Here is an 18794-nt window from a genome sequence, read left to right on the forward strand (position 1 = left end):
CCATCTTTCTGGGGAGGGAGCCAAGGACTCTTCAGGTTGCCCAGTAAGAGTGGAGAACTTGCTTTAGGCCACTCTGCCTGAGGACTCAGGAAAAATGTGTCGTGGCTGTGACAGAAGCAGGATGGGGACCCTAAAGAGCGAGCTTCCAGAGCTTGCCTGGCTTTGCTCCCTCCTCGCCTTTCTTTTCAGGTCCGTCCATGCCCTAAACCCTAGCTTGTTGCCTGCCTTTGGCCCTGTCCCTGTCTCTGGACCTGTCAGCTCATCCCTGTTTGCTGGACTGACCATGGCAGTCGCTAGGGGCTTCAACTCGAACCCCTTGCAGCACTGTCTCCCCTGGTGGGCTGGTCTGGCCTCACTCAGCTCCACCACCCCCGATCCTGCCACCACCTCCAGGGTCTTGAAAGTCCTTTGCCATCTTCTTAAGGAACCGCTGACCTTACTGCCCAATACCTGCTGTTGCTGTCTGAGCCCCCAAACTGCTTTTGATGATTACTGAGTGGTGCTGATGAAACCAGCAGCTATTTTTAATGATCAATTTCCTTCTTTCTTTGAATAGCTTATTAGAAGAGGAAAGAAGAGGCATGTGGCATTTGTGGGAGAAGATAACTAATTTATCATCTGGCAGTTTTCTGTGCTTTACTGTAGGTGTACAACACAGACAGGGGCAATAAGCTAACCCCAGGGCTGCCTTGGACAAGAGTTGAATTTAGACTGTTGCTTCACATTATTTGCTTTTGAAAAACTGACTGCACCTTGAGACCCCCTAAACAATCAGAAATTTAATCCAATATTAACAAGGACATGGCAAGCAACACAATAGAAAGATTGGCAAAGATATAAACAGGCAATTCTCAGAATAAAAAGTGACCACTAAACAGTAAAGAACAATTTAACCACTCTAGTAATCAGGGAAATATAAGCCAAAGATATTAATAGACAATTAATGGAAAAAGAAATGTATATTAGCTAAGAAATATCAAACAGATGCTCCTTGTAAGCAGGAAACTACAAACGAAATATCAAACAGGAGTTCCCGTCGTGGCGCAGTGGTTGACGAATCCGACTAGGAACCATGGGGTTTCAGGTTTGATCCCTGGCCTTGCTCAGTGGGTTAAGGATCTGGTGTTGCCGTGAGCTGTGGTGTAGGTTGAAGATGCAGCTCAGATCCCTGCGTTGCTGTGGCTCTGGCGTAGGCCGGGGGCTACAGCTCCGTTTGGACCCCTGGCCTGGGAACCTCCCTATGCCAGGGGAGCAGCCCAAGAAATAGCAAAAAAAAAAAAAAAAAAAAAAAGAAAAGAAATATCAAACATATGCTCCTCGTAAGCAGGAAACTATAAATGTAAAGGCATTGTTCCTCACCAATCAGATTGGTAAAATTACTATGTTGGCAAAGCTATGAAGAAATAGATATATGAGGACACAGTATATATTGCAAGTGGCATTGTGAACTGTACAATATTCTGGAGGGCAATTTATCAGTGCATATTAAAAAGTTTTGCGAAGTTCTCTTTGTGGCTCAGTGGAAACAAACCTGACTGGTAAACGTGAGGATGCAGGTTTGATTCCCAGCCCCACTCAGTAGGTTAAGGATCTGGTATTGCCATGAGCTGTGTTGTAGATCACAGATGTGGCTCAGATCTGGTATGGCTGTGGCTGTGGCATAGGCCAGCAGCTGCAGCTCTGACTCAGCCCCTAGCCTGGGAACTTCCATATGCCACACGTGTCTTAAAAAAAATTTTGTCAGTACGTGTACAAATTTTTTGTCAATTTAAAAATTCATTTTGCATCAGAACTGTACAGTTTCATTTGCCCCTGAAGCATCTGATCAGAGCAGGTTAGAACAACTGCTGGCTAATGAAAGAAGTGGTGTTCCAGTAAAACTAAAAATTGAATTTCACATAATTTTCATGTATCATTACAGCTCACTCTTTTGATTTCCCCCCACAAACATTAAAAGTAAAAACCATTTTCCTCTCAGGGACTGTCCAAAAATAGGCAGTAGGCTGGATTTGGCCTGTAGCCCTTGGTTTGCCAACCTCTGTTCAGTATTATTACTGGTGGTCCCTTGGGGCAGCCCATCCATAATGTCCTAGACATGTCTCAGATTTGGCAGCCAGCTGGCATCCAGCTGGTTGGCATCTGGATAGCGGTCAGGGTCTTATGTTTCAATATGGGCCCATTTCCGAGTCATTTTGTCCATAGCCAGGATCATTCTAAAAATAGCCAGTGGCTCAGTTCTGAAGAGAGAGCCAGTCCACTCAACCGAAGGTGGCTTATTCTCACACATTTGGAAAGAAAACCACAGTTTCATGCTGCCACATTCTTGGATATTAGCTGCCTTTGTTTCCACTGCTCCACAATGGGAATTCGGCTGCCACATTCTTATTTCTAGAGTGAAGGGGATTCTGTCAAAAGAGTTATAACTCCATCAATATCAATGACTTGGGCAGCTTCCTTGTCCTAAGCAAGTTTAGAGGGATTGTCTTGCTCAACCTGCTACAGTGGGCTTCCTTTACATTTTTTTTGTCTTGTGGCAGCCATGAAAGCAAGCTGATGCTTCCGGCTAGTGGAGGGCCTCAGGGTCTAGTGAATATATATTTGCTGAGGCTTTACCTGTACAAGAAACTCTGCAGGCCATAACCAGGGTACTGAAGATGCTCTCTCTCTCTCCTTTAGTAATAGTCTGAATAGTAATAGTGTGAAAAGCAGTGGGATGCAAGCTTTAGGGTTTTACCCAAGGAATCCAAAGTCTTCTTCCGAGCTATTTCTGAACTTGGAGCAATCTTTCACGTGGTGTAATTAAACAGGAAGGAATGGGAGGTAGATCTTCATGGCACCAGTGTGAGGCTTCTGACTTTATGTGTGATCCATCTGTGAAACTGGAGTCCTTTCCATCGCATCAGCAACAAGTTCAAAAACAGTATGATGGTATGTCAAGTAGGTAGAGAGGAGCCAAGAGGCTTTTGTGTGTTGTGTCCCTCTTGCTGGTGACTTGGAGGACACCCCTGAGTCAGTGTATAATCGTTCTTATCATGTGACTAGCGACCACGAAAAGGCAGACATGGCCCAGAATGCTCTTTACCTCAACTATGGACTTCGGTCATGGTTAAACTTCCACGTCCACCGTCTTATTAACGTCTGGCAGAGGCTGTGGCTGGGCTTACATGAAATCTTGCCTTTTGTCCAAATCATGTACCTTTGTGTGAATAAAATGCCCTTCCACAATTTTTTCAGTTACTGGTTTATTTTATTTATATATTTATTTTATTTTTTTTGTCAATTTGCCATTATTTGGGCCGCTCTCTCAGCATATGGAGGTTCCCAGGCTAGGGTCTAATCGGAGCTGTAGCCACCGGGCTAGACCAGAGCCACAGCAACACAGAATCCAAGCCGCATTTGGGACCTACACCACAGCTCACGGCAACGCCGGATCCTTAACCCACTGAGCAAGGCCAGGGATCGAACCCTCAACCTCATGGTTCCTAGTTGGATTCGTTAACCACTGAGCCACGATGGGAACTCCAGTTACTGGTTTATGCTTGCCTGTTGTCATACCTCCATGGGTGGAACATTAGCAGTTGTTGTGGAGGCTGTGTGTTTGGAAGAAATAGTTATAGGTAAGAGCCCTTTCCATCCTGGCTCAAAATGTCCACATCCGAGTTATAATCAGGGATCAACTGCCATTCCCTTGTCTGTGCAACTGATCTCTTATGCATTGTCTTGATGATTTAGTTAGTTTTATCATGGCATGTTTCATCACGTGCAGTAATTCAGCCAAGCACTGCACATTGGTTGGGTGGGCTTGCACCAAGCTTGACATGAGGTCAAAGAGTTCAGCAGCTTCACTCACTGAGCTTGGATTATTGCATGTTGTCCATCAGTCAGCGACATACCCTTTTCTGTAGGACTTGGGTGGTGTCCCCATTCTACTTCCTTAGGGTTGCTTTTAGCATTCAGTGAAGGAGCTGTGTGTGGGACCAGAATGGATCCCAGAAAGGAGGTAGCTTTTTTGTTGCCATTGACTGGCAGCTGCTTTCCTAGTGTGCTGCATGGCCATACCTAGTTCTCACAAATCAGCGTGAGTCATCTTTGTCCACTGAGGGTTTTCAAGAATCCATTGCATAGCCCACTTCAGATGCCCTCAAGGGAACAGAAACTGCCTACCATGGCAGTCTGAGGGGTCTTAGCCATATCACATCTGGGCTCCTTGGACTTTTCCCCACTTCTTCTGCCCTCTGCTCGTCATTCTCCAGGTCAGGCTGAGAGAGGTTTAAAACCATGGTAAGGTTTTTGGAGTTCATATTTTGGCTCAGTGGTTAATGAATCCGACTAGGAACCATGAGGTGGTAGGTTCGATCCCTGGCTTTGCTCAGTGGGTTAAGGATCCGGTATTGCTGTGAGCTGTGGTGTAGGTCACAGATGCGGCTGGGATCTCGAGGTGCTGTGGCTCTGGTGTAGGCAGGCGGCTGCAGCTCTGATTAGACCCCTAGTCTGGGAACCTCCATATGCCACGAGTGCAGCCCTAGAAAATACAAAAAAAGACAAAAAAAAAAATAAATAAATAAAACCATGGCAAGGCTTTTTAACTGTATATATCTTTTGCCCACCACTTTACTTCCTAGCATATATTATCATGAAACATTTACAAATACATAGATATGCACTGTGTCATTATTTATAGTGAAATTAGAAATAATCTAAGCATCCATCATTATGAGAGTGATAAAATGAACAGTGTGAACATATGGGGAATATCACACGGCAGGTGCTGAGTGGGAGGTAGGTCTATAGGTCTATAAAGTTGCATGAACAGTATCAGAAGTCTGTTGTTGAATGAACGAAAGGAAAGTCACAGATCAGTGGGTATAATTTGACGTCATTTCTGTAAAGTAACAATTAGCAATGACAACAAAATGAAACTACATATTTTGGCAAGTATAACTGTATTCCGGAGTCAGGTGCCTGCCCTGGAGGCAGGGCTGCTAGTTCTTGGCTAGAAAGTTAAGAGAGATGGTGATAATAACCCACTTTGTTTAGCATGAGGGACAGGAAGGATGGGAGGGCGGGACAGGGAAGGAAAGAAACTTTTCCTTGACCCATCTTAGATTTATTGGCTGGGACTCTGCAAATTAGACTCTCAAAACACAGATTAACAGGCGGAAAACAATCAGAAGTTTATTAAAATGTGCATCTGAGTATGTACATGGGAAAACTCACTCAAACTGGGCTTGAACTTGGGCTTATACAGCATCTTAGCCAAAGAACCATACGTTTGAAGAGAAGTGATGCTTAAAGGAAAGGGACTTTGAGTTTCTTGGCGCATCAAATTGTGGGCAGGTGAATACATAGGGGAAACTAGTGGAAGATAAAGGCTGTTTTAAGGAGGTTTGTTATGTAGCTGCCTCTGGTGTCGTCTCTGGATTGCTAAGAGTCTGGAATTGTCTTGGGAGTTCCCATCATGGCTCAGTGGTTGGCGAACTCAACTAGCATCCATGAGGATGCGGCTTCGATCCCTGGCCTCGCTCAGTGGGTTAAGGATCTGGCATTGCCGTGAGCTGTGGTGTAGGTCGCAGACACAGCGTGGATCCAGTGTTGCTGTGGTTGTGGTGTAGGCTGGCAGCTACAGTTCCGATTGGACCCCTAGCTTGGGAACCTCCATATGTCTTGGCTGTGGCCCTAAAAGACAAAAAGACCCCCCTCCCCCCCAAAAAAGTCTGGAATCATCTCAAGTGATTAAGAATCATTCTGCTCTTGCTGGTGGAGACGGAGAGGGCAGGGGTTTGCTCTTGCGTCTGCTTCTCAATTGCCTCCAGCTCCAAATAATCCTCATACTGGTGACATATTTGGGGTGGCATACTTGGCACCCCCTCAGAGATACTCTAAGGTAAGAGACTACAGTTAAAATCTTGAATGTGGAGAAAGAAAGAAAGGCATGACTCTCACATATGAAGAAGGTTGTGCCACAGACAGGAAGCAAGAAGACTTCCTCTCAGATTTCTCCCCACAACCCCTATATCCCCAGGAGCCTTCATATTCACCACTTCCAGTATTACAGAGTTTAGCGGGGCTTGATTATCTTTATTTCAGCAGCTCTGGCTCTGTAAAGTCTGACTCATATAGGAAGGACAGGGAAACAGGCCCACTCTTTGGGGTCATAGGAATCTTTAACCTCACCATGAACCTGCTTATCACTTTGGACAGTGGCCTTGACACAGTGGCATTGTTTGAGTTCGCCTAAAAGCCTGCAGCGGGCACTGAAGCGACCGGTCCTCTGCTGCCCTCTGCTGCCGAAAGAGGATACTGCATGTTGTCTCTCGCCAGAGGCAACAGCTTGTGTTCTGCGGTACAGAATCTACCAAAGTCAAGTAGCTTTGGCGGCTTTGAAATTTTTGGAGTTCCTGCTGTGGTGCAACGGAATCAGCAGCATCTCTGGAGCACTGGGACACAGGTTCCATCCTCGGCGTTGCCACAGCTGCGGCGGAGGTCACCACTGCAGCTCAGGATCTGATTCCTGGGCCCCCTGCTGCAGGGCGGCCAAAAGAGTGCTACCGTGTAGCACAGGAAACTATATCTAATCTCTTGTGCTAGAACATGAGAGAAGATAATATAAGAAAAGTAATGTATGTATGTGTAGGACTGGGTCACTTTGCTGTACAGCAAAAATTGATAAAACATTGTAAATCAACTATATTTAAATTAAAAAAATATTTTCATACAGGGGTTTCAGCTGGTGATTTTTTGGGGGGTGGGGGGCTGCACCTGTGGCATGTGGAAGTTCCTGGGCCAGAGATTGAACCCAAGCCACAGCAGTGACAATGCCGAGTCCTTAACCGCGAGGCCACCAGGAACTCTCAGGTAGCTTGTGATTTTTGCTATTGGAAATTTCTTTACTTTCTCTAATTCTAGTATTCTAATTTCTTTTGTACATAATGCATAGTTGCTGCAATGGACTGGATGTGTCCCTCCAAATTCCTATGTTGAAACTCTAATCTCAATGTGATGGTGTTAGCAGGTGGGGGGCCTTTGGGAGGAAATACGGTCCGAAGAGCAGAGCCCTCCAGAATGGGATTAGAGCCTTTAGAAAAGAGACCCCAGCAAGCTCCTTTGGCCCTTTCTAGTTGAAGATACAACCAGAAGTTGGCTGTCTGCAACCTGGAAGTGGACTGGTACCCTAACCTCATATTTCCAGCCTCCAGAAGCATGAGAAATCAATTTCACTATTTATAAGCCATCCATTCTGTGGTCATTTGTTGTAGCCGACTGAGCTGAGACAGTCACTTCATTAAAGACTCTTCAAAGAGAAGTACCATGCCCATGACAACCGGCTGGCTTTCTGTTGTTGTGTTGCATCTTCTTCATCCCTCCCTGTGCACACGGGGAGTTCTTTCAGGACCATCTGAGTGCATGTGGGGTAAATGATGTGTTCTGAGAATCTGAACTGCTGGTGCTGGTCACTGGCTTGGCTGAGCACAGGAAGCACAAGCGCTGCTTCTCTTATATCTTGGTAGTGGCTACAATTGGTCAATAGGTTAATAGTATGAATGGCTGAAGCAGGAGTGGTAGGACCTGGCAGCCGTCATTTCAAAAGACGGTTTGTGTGCAGTAGTGGAATGGCTGTTTTATTTCACAGTCAATGGAGTCTTTCTAGGAGGGACAGTGAGAATGAGCCAGACCCTGTTTCTGATTTCTGGGAGAGACTGGGTCAGTCTGCTGAAGCCCCGCATTTTATTCCTCAAGCCATTCCTATTGGTGATGCAGCTGGACTTTTGTGGGTCTTTTACATCATTAATATTATATAATTACCAGCATAGTCTGTTTCTTTTTGTTAGATATTTTATGGGAAATGGGAAAGAGGTAACAAGCCCTGCTGGTCTGATACCATGATACCTTGTATATCTTCATGGGTTTTTGTTATTATAACAATGCATGTATTTACAATCTAAAGGCCAAAATTTGCGGCCCCCAAACCACAGCTGGGAGGTAAGGAAGGTGGCAGGAAACATTCAAAGGCAAATTTTACATTATTGGGATGTAAATTCCATTCATACATAGATGTGCCTCGGTTAAATGTCTTTGATTTTTATTATCAACTATAAAAGTTTGAACAGCTCTGGCATAACGTCTATTGGGTGTTCAAACACAAATTTCCTTTATTTTTTAATTTTTTTGTTTTTTGCCTTTTTAGGGCCCAACCCAAGGAACATGGAGGTTCCCAGGCTAGGGGTCTAATCGGTGCTAAGGCTGCAGGCCCATGCCACAGTCACAGCAATGCGGGATCCGAGCCGCATCTGCAACCCATACCACAGATTCCCGCAATGCTGGATCCTTAACCCACTGAGTGAGGCCAGGGATGGAACCGGCATCCTCAAGATAGTTGGGTTTGTTTAACTACTGAACCATGGCAGGAACTCCTCAAACACAAAACTTCAAATTCCAAAAGGGATTTTTTTTGGGGGGGGCTTAATGAAAAATTTGACTAATTAAAAATAAGTATCTGAATTCTGAGCAAGCAAATTCTTATTCGTAAGTAAGGCATAAAAATATTCCTTCTCCTTTCCCCTGTTGTTGCTTCAGTAGTACATCATTTCTTTTTTATGAGGCTAAAGGAATTCATTCTGAAGATTCTGAAAGATTATGGGCTTGTGCCTGGCTGGAAGCATTTCTACATGAGGAATGTGAAAGCCCCTAGATTGAAAACCCCTAGATTATCAGAGTATCGTCTTCATACTCACTATATGTCAGGCACAGGGTCAATTGCTAGAGATTCAAAATAAAGCAAGGCATGGCTATTCTTTTAAAGGAGCCTACAGTTTTTCTGAGAAGACTGAAAACTAAATAACTGGCTGTACAGTGTACACCTGTAGCTATATCTCTAGTCATACCTGGTACCTGTAACTACTGTGAACTGTAATGAGAATTAAGGGAGCAAAGAGAAGAGGCATCCAATGCAGATGTTTCTGAGGATGGGCGAGGGATCCAGGCCTTTGCTTTGTTTTTGTTTTTTTGGTGGTGTTGTTGAAGAATGAATCAAAAGAACGGCCCAGACAGCTGCTGATGGCAGCAGCATCTAAGAGTGGGAGGGTGGCAGCTTTCAGATGGGCAGGCACACCCCCTGAGACCAGCCAACATGGGACAGGCACATTCAAGGAGCAGCACAAGTGGCAGCCCTACTTGTCCCAAGTTGGCTTGTCTCATAAGCCACCCATCCCTTTCCCTGCGTATCTGGGTGACCCCTTAGGGAGAACCAAGGACAGGGCAGCCATCTGAGAGGACATGTGTTTATTGTATTTAAGAGGATGACACTATCTAAAGGGAAAACTTAAGTTACTGGATTGAACTAAACTTTATTTTTTTTTTCTCACAATACTCCTTTATTTACTTACTTTTCGGCTGTTCCTATGACATGCAGAAATTCCCAGGTCAGGGATCACAGCAGTGACAACACTGGATCCTTAACCAGCTGAGCCACCGGGGTACTCCCTGAACTAAATTTTACATTGTATTGGACATTTAGGTAATAACCCTTTACTAATTAGTGGTGGGAGATTATGGTAGATTAATTAGAGACCAAAAAAAGAAATTAGGTTTTTTTTTGTGTGTTAAATCCAATTGCAATGTGAATTAACTGCTACTCTGCTATGTTACAAATTTTTATAGACACAAAGAAAACCTTGTCAATTTTGTGAGTCCCAACAGAGGAAAAAAGCCATGTGCAGGCATTTTGGCTGCCACCCTTCTGTAACATATTAAGTGTAACTATGTGTGATATGGGCCATGTTTGCTGATTGTGGATTTGTTTTGTAAAATGTTTAATACAATCGTGTCTGAAAGTGCAAAAGCAAAGACAGTGTTAAATTTGCTCTAAGAAAAGACATGTGATTATAATGAAAATGAAAATCAAGGTAATTTTACAAATTCAAAATGGGGAAAAAAAATAAGTTCTGCATAGTGTTCCTGTCGTGGCTCAGTGGTTAACGAATTTGACTAGGAACCATGAGGATGCAGGTTCGATCCCTGGCCTTGCTCAGTGGGTTAAAGATCCGGCGTTGCCATGAGCTGTGGTGTTGGTCACAGATGCGGCTCAGATCCTGCATTGCTGTGGCTCTGGTGTAGGCTGGCAGCTGTAGCTCCGATTCGACCCCTAGCCTGGGACCCTCCATGTGCTTCAGGTGGGGCCCTAAAAATAAATAAATAAATAAATAAATAAGTTTTGCATGTAAATATGAGGGCGAGCATGTGGTTTCAGGTCAGGTCTCATCGAGGGTAGCTTCAGCTTGATTTATCAGGGGAACTGTGGAGTGGAAGCAACCTTTAGAATTGTTCCAGATTCAAGCCAGGGAGCTGGGTTACATATTCTGACACAAACTGGCCATTGGCTAAGTGTTACTTTGGAGCGATGTAGATTCCCAAGTATTTCCAGCTGTCTGCCTGCTGGGGCAAAGTGGCTTTTGCAGCCTGATGGCAGTCCCCTGAAATTGTCACAGATGTGGGCTGCTAGAGGCAAAAGCACACAGAAGCTGGAGGAGTGGACAGAAATAGTAAATGAGATCCAAGGAGGTCTGCTTGAAGCACCAAAGTGTAGCCTACACCACATGTGCGAAAAATTCCTTCCAGGACTGTTGGAGACCCTCAAGAGAGGGAGGGAGTCGGGACGAAATTGGCCTAAAGAGATTTTTGAAACAACAGTTCCATTTTATTTTATTTGTCTTTTCTTTTCCTAGACTAGGGGTCACCTTGGAGCTACAGCTGCCAGCCTATGCCACAGCCACAGCAATGGAGGATCTGAGCCGTGTCTGTAACCACAGCTCACAACAACGCCGGATCCTTAACCTGCTGAGCGAGGCTGGGGATCGAACCTGCCTCCTCATGGATCCTAGTCGGGTTCGTTACCACTGAGCCATGACGGAAACTCCTGAAGCAACAGCTCAGTTTTAGAAAGATGCCTGATAGGATGTGGGGGAGGGAAGAGGAGTATAAAGCTTCCAAGGGCCAACGCACACAGGGATTTAAGGGTGTTCCATGCAGGGACGGCAATCTGTATCCTTCTCTGTTACTTTTTGCTTTCCTTCAGACTTCTGCAGAGCCTCTGGAACTAACCTGTTTCCAAATTGAGCTGCTTCTGTGTAGGTGGCAGGAAGGCAGGCTGGCAGGCAGGCAGGCAGGAAGAGCCTTGGAAGCTGTTTGTTAGGTCCCCTCTAATATTTGTGGGGCCCAGGGTAAGAAGTAGAAGCCCATGGACCCTATGTCCAAATTATTAAAAATTATAAGCTAAGACAAAAGAAAATAAATTCTGTCATTTTACCTCAACAAATATGCCTTTAAAATAATCTGGAAATCTAGGTTCAAACTGAGAATTTCTAATTCCTTGGGGTTCCATGCTGAAATAGTAGTGATTTGGAGAATGCCAGCCCCAAGTCCATTCGCCCTCAGCTTGGTTCCCCTCTCTCCCCTACACTCTCTGCTGCGTTTCAAGCAGCCTTGAGCACACGTGGGTGGCACCCCAGCTGGAGTGTCCAGAACCTCTGCACGCAGCTGCCCTTGGCCATTCGTTGGGCCTGGGAGCGCACATACCTATGGCACGGGTGACCCTTCGGAAGGTGAACCTCTGGGCACGGTCTATGCAGACTCTGCAAATAGGCTCGAGCTATTTGGGCAGAGAATTTCAAGGTCCTGACTATAATGTGCTCTAGAAAGGCTCTAGGTGGGCACATCCTCTTGGTCTGGCAGATTCTTCTCTTGGTGAGGAGCATATAGCCAAAAAATGGCCAGAGTGGGTTCTCTGAAACACAGGGCCCAAGCAGTAGGTGGTATTTCTGAGAAGTGTGACTTTGCATCCCAGCGAGGCTTATCAGGGACCTGGACTGCGGGCGGACGGAAAGAGGGCTGCCTCACCGCTGGTTCCTACTCAGGAGGACTATCTGGGAAATAAGCTGTGAACTGGGCACATTGATCAATTCTTTTTCTTTTCTTTTCTTTCTTTTTTTTTGCTTTTTAGCGCTGCACCTTCATCATATGGAAATTCCCAGGCGAGGGGTCCAATTGGAGCTACAGCTGCCGGCCTACACCACAGCCACAGCAATGCAAGATCCGACCTGCATCTTCAACCTATACCACAGCCCATGGCAACGCCAGATCCTTGACCCACTGAGCAAGGCCATGGATTGAAAATGCATCCTCATGGATTCTAGTTGGATTAATTTCTGCTGCGCCACAATGGGAACTCTGATTTATTTATTTATTTATTTATTTATTTGTCTTTTTCTAGGGCTGCTCCCGAGGCATATGGAGGTTCCCAGGCTAGGGGTCTAATCAGAGCTGTAGCCTCCGGCCTACGCCAGAGCTCACAGCAATGCTGGATCCTCAACCCACTGAGCAAGGCCAGGGATCGAACCTGCAACCTCATGGTTCCCAGTCAGATTCGTTAACCACTGCGCCACGATGGGAACTCCTGATCTATTCTTTAGTTGTAGACTTAGGTAGATTATTTGACGCATACCTAAATAGACAGAGAGTGGGGTTAAGGGCAAATGCCTACCTCTTAGCTATCGGTGAATCTGGATAGATCCTGCCTTGTTTGAGAATGAGTGAGCATAGATGAAACAAAATGTGGGGATGGGTCCATTTGAAAATGTGGCAGAACAAAGGGCAGGGGACAGTATCCTGGAAGCTCATAGAAGTTTCCTATCTCTGAAGAACCTAAAGGAGCCAGATGGAAATTGTCAGATATTGTTTAGTATCTACAATAATAGAATTCAGTGAGATACTGAGTGTCGTGAAACATGAACATGATGCCAGGAAGAGAACACAGGCTGAAAAGAAAAGACAACAGGTTGGGCTATGGAAGCCATTCAAGTAAGATATAGATCACTTTCAAGTAATAGCATAATCAGTGCACGACAGTTTGCATGTCAATCAGCATCAGTCATGTGGAGAACAGATTTGGAAGGCTTTTCTAGGATGCAGAAAAAAAGGCACATGCAGAAGGAAACAAATTGAAAGCCATAGCAAATATCCAACATATGAATAGTTTGTGTTCCTAGGAAAGATAGCATAACCTATGAAATAGAAGCAATAATAAAGGATGAAACAAAACCCAAGCACACATGCTCAAGGGGCTCGGTGCATTCCAGACAAAAACAGAAGAGACCCACCTCTAGATATACGTGAAGAAAATGTTTTGAATTACGTAAGTTAAAAAATCCTGCAAATATCCACTTGGAAAGGCAGTTTATCTATAAACTGGAGGGACACATTGAGCTTTTTTCCTCTAAAAGCACTACAATACTATTTTGGAGAATGGCCTCTTTCTCACTTGAGTCAGTACAATGGGACTGTCAGACCCTTTATCCTTTCCTGCCAAGAAGTGGGACGCTGACCCGAGCCCCATAGAACAGTCTCTCTCTGGAACAGGAACTTCAACAGAGTTAACAGGAAGAACGAAAATAGTCACTTCTATTCCAGTGACTAGTTGCAATGTCACGATGTCCACTGTCAGCTTGCAGCTGAAATTCCAGGAGGGGCTCTGTTTCAAGCCTGTTGGTCCTTCTTTTAGATTTTGAGGATATTCCCCTACATCCTTTCCATAAATTCCACTTTTGCTCCAGTTGGCAAGAGACTCTAAGGCAGATTTTGGGGGGAAGTAGCCAGAAAGAGGAAGAAAACCATCATATTCCCCTTCCTATGTCAGGTCTCAACAGCCCACAGCCCACAGCATAGATGGCAAAACTATGTATTCTGGACTCCCTAGGTCCACCAGAGGGTGGCGCTATGACATACGGAATAGCTGCTGCCTCCCAGTAAGTGGTATGAGGCATTCTGAAACAACAGGGTGGGATGGCTCCTTCTGATAGCATTGGGTAACATAAAGCAAGAGAGGCGTAAAATCAGATCTCTACATTATTGCCTCGGGCTAGTTTGCTGTGGCCTTACTATTTGGGGCCTTTAAGACTCAAAGTTAGTGACGTAATGGCCACATTGCCATAGGCAGAGTTCATGTGGAGTTCCTTCCCTGTCTGATCATTTTGGATAAGCTAAGGATGTATCAGAGCAGACAGTTTTGCTCTCAGCCATTTTAATGACAGAGAGTGCATTTAGAGTTTACTCTATTTATATTCTATACCCGTGCACACATGCAAGGCACCAGCAGGGAAACCAAACTCAAGCTGTCTTTAGAATTACCACAAGCGAGAAGACTTCTAAAACTGCCGTATCTATGGGTTTTGGAGGAACAAAATGCTGTGGCCCAAGCATTTAAACTAAGTCACATTGGCTTTTGTGCATGACCACAAAAGAAAACCATCCTCAGGAGCTCCTACAGTGGCTCTGTGGCAACGTATCTGACTAGCATCCAAGAGGATGTGGGTTCGATCCCTGACCTCGCTCAGTGGGTTAAGGATCTGGCGTTGCCATGAGCTGTGGTGTAGGTTGCAGACGTGGCTCGGGTTGCTGTGGCTCTGATGTAGGCCAGCTGCTACGGCTCTGATTCGACCTCTAGCCTGGGAACCTCCATATGCTTCGGGCGTAGCCCTAAAAAGACGGAAAAAAAAAAAAAAAGAAAAGAAAGAAAGCCATCCTCAGATAAGTCACGGTCCGGGGATTGTAACATCTGTATTCCCTTCCTGAAAAAATGGCTCCAGCCAACTAGGAGAAGACGCAAAGTAGATAGCCAAATAAGGACACCCATGGTCCGAAAGAAATCATAGGTCTAACCTGAGCCAAATCCCAAACCTAACCCCATCTCTGAACCTGGGAACCTCATCGGATTCTTTGTTGTTGATTTGAGGAATTTGGCAGTCCAAGCGGGAAGCTTGGGTTCAGCCTGCTTCCCTAATCTGCTTCCTTCCTTGGCTGCTTGTTTTCCTGGGGCAGGAAATGTGTCTGTCCTGACACATCTTTTGCCCCCTCGTACACAGAGGATCTAATACCTTGTTTGGTGAGCACTTGTGATTTGTATTTTATTTATGTGTTTGCCCACAAAGCTTAATCTATCCACAAGGTTGTGACTCAGAGCTGAGAAATATATACATTTTCCCATTTCCACCAAGCAGGATGTTTAATGCAACATAAAGACCTTTAATTTAAAAATTATGTTTTATTAAGGTATAGTTACTTTACAGTGTTGTGCCAGTTTCTGTTGTACAGCAGAATGACTCAGTTACACATTCTTTTTTATATATTTTTTCTATGGTGCTCTATCCCATGGTCTAAAGGAATAAAGACCTTTTTTTATTGTTGTCCAAAGTAATGACTTTCTGTATCTTTAAATCTTTGAACAAGTTTATCCTACAGAAATAAAATAATTGGTTTGTATGTACATAAATGTATACATTAAGTGCGAAAAAAGAAGTAACTTGAATGCCATCAATAGAGCATGGTTAAATATGCTGTGGCATGTCCATATTTCTGGAATATTATATAACCATTAAAAAGGAGGAGTTTGATTTATATGTATTAACCTATAGGACAAGCTACAAGAAAACAAGTTAGAAATGTGCATGGCATGACCCAGTTTTTGTAAAATCAGAGAAAAACCTTTGTTGGTGTGAAGATTTTCTTTTCGTATCCATTGCTACGAGCATAGAGAAGAGTGCAGACATTTAGCTTTTAACATTTGTACTCTTCAGGGAAAGGTGATGGTGGGAGTGAGGGTTGCAGGGAAGAGGACTATTGTTGGGTTTTTCTCTGATAACTTTTAGGATTTGGAGGGCCTTGTAATAAAAGGTAATAAAAATATTATTGCTTTTAATTTGAAAGAAAAAAATCCGTTGAAGTAAATATTAGCGATAACTCATCCAGAGTGGCTTCAGTGTTTTCTTTTTAATTGGGAAGGATGAATACTGGATCTAGGAACAGATAGATTTTTTGTTTGTATGATCTATGACTGTTCCACTGCTAACTCTTCTTAAAAACTATTATATGTTGTAAGTTATCAACTTAATAATTCACACACCACAACATTCACCCTTTAAAAGCCTGCAATTTGGTGGTTTTTCAAAATATTTGGAATTGTGCAAGCATTGCTATTATCCAATTAGAGACTATATTTTCTTTACTGCATAAAGAAACCCCATACCCGTTGGTAGTCGTTCTGCATTCTCCTCTCTCCCAGCCCCTGGCAATCTTTGATCTACTTCTGTGTGTGGATTTGTTTATTATGGAACTTCATATAAATGATCATACAAATGTGACCTTTGTGTTTGGCTTCTTTCAATTAGGACAGTGCTTTCAAGTTTTATTCATGTCGTAGCATGTCAGTATTTGATTCCTTTTATAGACAGATAATATTTCATTAAATTGGCATATCACTACTGCTTATCCATTCCTGAGTTGGTTGACATTTGAATTGTTTCCACTTTCTATTTTGAATAATGTTGCTTCGAACATTTGTGGACAAGCTTTTGTGTGAACATAGTTTTCAATTCTTTTTGGTATATACTTAGGGAAGAATTGCTAAGTCATATGGTAACTCAATGTTTAACATTTTTGGAATCTGCCAAAGCAGCTGTATGGTTTTACCTTACCTAATGCATAAGGGATGCATTAGGATTCTAATTTCTTCACACCCTTGTCACTGCTCGTGATTTTCTGTTGTTTATTTCAGTCATCCTTTTTTGTATGAAATGGCTGATTTGCTTTTCCCTAATGACTTACGGTGGTAAGTCTTTTCAGTGGTCTTTTGGTAATCTATATTTCTTTTTTGAATAAATGTCTTTTCAAATCCTTTGCCCATTAAAAAAAATTTAGGTAACTTGTCTTTCTATTCTTGGGTTGTAAGAGCTCTTTGTACATTCTAGATAGATGTCCCTTCGCAGATATGTGATTCACAAATAACTTCTTTCATTCTGTTTTTTGATAGTATCTCTTGAGAATTTTTAATTTTGATGCACTCTAACATCATATTTTTTCTTGTATTTGTGCTTTTTCTTTTCTTTTCTTTCTTTCTTCTTTCTTTTTTTTAATGGTCACACTTGCAGCATATGGAAGTTCCTGAGCTAGGGGTTAAATCAGAGCTGCAGTTGAAGCCTATGCCACAGCCACAGAAACCCCAGATTGTAGCCTGATCTGGGATCTTACAGACCTTGCTTGCAGCAACACTGGGTCCTTAACCCACCAACTGAGGCCGGAGATCAAATCTGGATTCTCATAGAGACAATGCAGGCCCTTAACCTGCTAAGACACAACAGGAACTCCTGATTGTGCTTTTGAATTGTTTTTAAGAAACCATTACCTAATCCAAGGTTGTAAAGATTTATTTCTATATTTCTTTTGTAAGGTTTATAGTTTTAGCTCATACATTTAGCTCTATGACTCATTTTGAGTTAATTTTGTTGTTGTTGTTGTTGTCTTTTTGCCTTTTCTAGGGCCGCTCCCTCAGCACATGGAGGTTCCCAGGCTGCGGGTCTAATCAGAGCTGTAGCCACCAGCCTACACCAGAGCCACAGAATCGCGGGATCCGAGCCGCGTCTGTGACCTACACCACAGCTCACGGCAACGCCGGATCTTTAACCCACTGAGCAAGGCCAGGGATTGAACCCGAAACCTCATGGTTCCTAGTCGGATTTGTTAACCACTGTGCCATGACGGGAACTCCTTGAGTTAATTTTTATATATAGTGTGAACTTGGGGTCAGACTTGGGTTTGATTTTTGTCTTTATTTTTTTTTAATGTGTATATTGTTGTCCCAGCACTGTTGTTGACAAGCACTGTTTTTTTCCCATTTGATTATCATGACACCCTTGTCAAAACTCTGTTTACCATAGACATGTGTGCTTATTTCTGAACGCTCAGTTAGATCCCATTCATCTCTATGCCTGCCTTTATGCTAGTATCACACTTGCTTGATTAATGTAGTTTAGGAGTAAGTTTTGCAATTGGGAAGTATTCATCTTCCAACTTTCTTTTTCAATATTATTTGGCTATTCTGGGTCCCTTGACTCTCCATATGAATTTTAGAATCAGCTTGTAATTTTCTATAAAGAAATCTGGTGGATTTTAATAGGGATTGCATTGAATCTGTAGCTCAGTTTGGGGAGTATGGCCGCCTTAAACTACTGAATCTTCCGTCCATGAACATGGAATGTCTTTCGACTTATTTAGGTCTTATTAAATTTTTTTCAATGATTTTTTTTGTAGTTTTTGGTGTATAAGACTTGCATTTTTCTGATAAATTACTTCTAGAGTATTTTATTATTATTATTATTATTTTTTTTTTTTTTTTGTCTTTTGTCTTCTGTTGTTGTTGCTATTTCTTGGGCCGCTCCCGCGGCATATGGAGGTTCCCAGGCTAGGGGTCCAATCGGAGCTGTAGCCACCGGCCTACGCCAGAGCCACAGCAACGCGGGATCCGAGCCGCGTCTGCAACCTACACCACAGCTCACAGCAACGCCGGATCGTTAACCCACTGAGCAAGGGCAGGGACCGAACCCGCAACCTCATGGTTCCTAGTCGGATTCGTTAACCACTGCGCCACGATGGGAACTCCTATTTTATTATTTTGATGCTTTTGTACATAGAATTGTTTTCTTGGTTTCATTTTCAGATTGTTCATTGCTAGTATATAGAAATACAACTGTTTTTTGTATATTGATTTTGGGTTCTGAACCTTGCTGCATGCTTTAATTCCATCAGCTTTTATTTTTTGACTTTCCTTAGCATTTTCTATATATGATATCATCTCTGAATAGAGACGGTTTACTTCTTCCTTTCTGATTGTGATGCCATTTATTTCTTTTGCCCGGTCGTGTTTGCATCTAGTACGTCATTGAATAGAAGTGATGAGAGTGGACATCTGTCTT

At 43.4% G+C, this 18794-nt stretch overlaps 1 long non-coding RNA gene across 2 annotated transcripts in view; it reads left to right on the forward strand.

Annotated features, from left to right (window-relative positions):
* Positions 1 to 18794, forward strand: part of LOC110257309 (uncharacterized) — a 407691-nt gene that overhangs the window by 78633 nt on the left and 310264 nt on the right. The gene's annotated exons all lie outside the window — the stretch shown is intronic.

The sequence above is a fragment of the Sus scrofa genome, chromosome 16 (assembly GCF_054392235.1).
Source record: "Sus scrofa isolate SSC_HxYL_T2T_F1_AM1 chromosome 16, Sscrofa_HxYL_maternal_Yorkshire_Landrace_v2.0, whole genome shotgun sequence".
NCBI classification, from domain to species: domain Eukaryota; kingdom Metazoa; phylum Chordata; class Mammalia; order Artiodactyla; family Suidae; genus Sus; species Sus scrofa.